Raw genomic sequence first — 2,243 nt, forward strand, 5'->3', positions numbered from 1 at the left:
TCCAAGAGAGAAAATCACATGAAATTAAAGACTGATTAGAGCAGTGGTTCTCAACCTTCCTAATGCCACGACCCTTTTATACAGTTCCTCATGTGGTGACCCCCAACCATAAAATGATTTTCATTGCTACTTCATAACTGTAATTTTGCTACTGTTATGAATCATAATGTAAATATCTGATATGCAGAATGTATTTTCATTGTTACAAATTGAACATTATTAAGGCATAGTGATTCATCACAAAAACAATATGTAATTATATCTTGTGAAATACTTATTTCTAACTGCAAATCAATGACATTTTGTTTTGAAGCATGGTGTAGTTTGGGTAATAGTCTTCCCTCCGGGTACTTGCATGTGGGTGTATCTTCTTGTGGGTGGACCTGCCTGCAGAGGACAGAGGAGCGTTGTCTTGGTTCCTAGAACCATCAGAAATATGGGTTTTCCGATGGTCTTAGGGAACCCCTGTGAAAGTGTCATTTGACCCCCAAAGGGTCACCACTCACAGGTTGAGAAGCACTGGATTAGAGGATTTTGAGGAAAAATAAAGCATTTTAGGCAGAAAGAATCACGTAAAGCTTTGGCATGATACTTTGAGTAAATATCAAGTCTTTTTCTTACCACCTCGATAATTCCTGTGCTATGGGCCACCAATTCCTAGTTGTCATGAAGGCAGAGAGAACGCCCCTTCCTTCAGAGGTGGAGCTTCGACTTTTACGCTGGTGCTATGCCACTTAATCGGTTCCTTCTCATGATGACTCTTTTTTTTTTTTAAATTACTTTATTTGTAACATAGTAGGGCCTACATCGGATATTTTTCTCAAGTGGCAAATGAGGCAAAAGATAACAGTTCTCTCTGATTCCTAATGAGAACCTCGAAATCACCTGTCTTTAGGAGGATTCAGTTTCTTACATCTGTGATACTGCTCATGAGGATTCCAATGGTGCTTCGTAGTAAAGAACATTCTGCAAAGTTGTTCTAGCCTAGGTCCTTGTTCAAGGGGCTCATCTTTCACTTCGAATCTAGTTTGCAGCGCATGCTCATGTGTTTCTGCACTGTTATGTAGAGGATCTGGCTGAGGAACAGGTGTTGTATGTCCATATGGAATGTCCACAGAATGGCGGTAGCATACTGCTGTCCTTCCATCTGGTGTCCAAGCAAGCTCCACCTTGCAATTATAGTCATCTGGGAGAGGTGGTGTAGATCGATGGCAAACACTGTATAAAACTCCATTTCAAATTGATAAGAAATGTTTCAGGACAGTTCTCTTTAACACTGCCCATGTGACCGCTGCTACTGCCATGGTGGACCAAGATGCGTGTATCAGACGGTATGACAAAAGATGTGATGAAGAGAAACTGTTTGAAATATCTGCTTCCAGCCACATCTATTTTCATCCTTGCTTGACGGGTCCTCGTGGTGAAACTGCCATCGTGTCCATGGTGACTCTCTTGTACAGCAGAAGGAAATACTGCCAGTCCTGGGCCATCCTCACAGTCATTTCCGTGTCAGTCTATTGGTGCCTCTCGTCGTAGCGAGTCTCCCTCTCTTCTGATGATGCTAACTTTACAAAGCATACTATCCTCCCGGAGGACTGGCTCCTTGCTGATAAGATTTTCAGAGTATGTGAGATCAACTATTGCCATCCTCACTGCTGAAGAATATTCTGGTTGGACTTCTTCCAAGATTGATGCAATCCTTCTTCAAGCAATACCCGATATAGTTAATATTCATCACTAACATCATAATTCTTCAATAATGCATCAATTCTTCAATTGTCCTTCCTTATAGACCAGCTTTCACATACATATGAGGTGATGGAGTTAGCTGTCCTCAAAGTAAAATCTTCATTTTTAACCATTTTGTAGAGTTTTGGTTTTTTTCAGCAGTAGCAGATTATCCCAATACAATATGCAGTCTGATTATTGGCTTCTGCTTCCATGGAGGTTTATTGTGGATCCAAGTAAAATGAGATCTTTGACAACTTTAATCTTTGCTTCTTTTATCAAGATATTGCTTATTGGTCCATATGGTAGTTACATAATTTCATGTCAACTTGAAGTGTAGGAGTGGAATCCAGCCTGTCAATCAGGTGCCTCTTTGTGGGTGTTACCTCCTCATAAAGAGGGTCCTGGGAACTGCCCCCCTACCCCCCTATCTCTGTCTTCGCCTTCCTGCCATTGCACTCAGAGAACTACCAGAGCCCTGGAGATGTGTCCACCACCATTGGATCCATAGCACT

The 2,243-nt window shown here is 41.5% G+C and overlaps 1 pseudogene; it reads right to left on the bottom strand.

Moving 5' to 3' along the window:
* Window positions 1–881: 881 nt before the first annotated feature.
* On the bottom strand, window positions 882–1,304 carry LOC101645450 (annotated as a pseudogene).
* Between the last annotated feature and the right edge of the window lie 939 nt (window positions 1,305–2,243).

Source organism: Echinops telfairi, unplaced genomic scaffold (assembly GCF_000313985.2).
Source record: "Echinops telfairi isolate 266 unplaced genomic scaffold, ASM31398v2 ScPeMD7_7469;HRSCAF=8507_1, whole genome shotgun sequence".
In the NCBI taxonomy this organism is placed as follows: domain Eukaryota; kingdom Metazoa; phylum Chordata; class Mammalia; order Afrosoricida; family Tenrecidae; genus Echinops; species Echinops telfairi.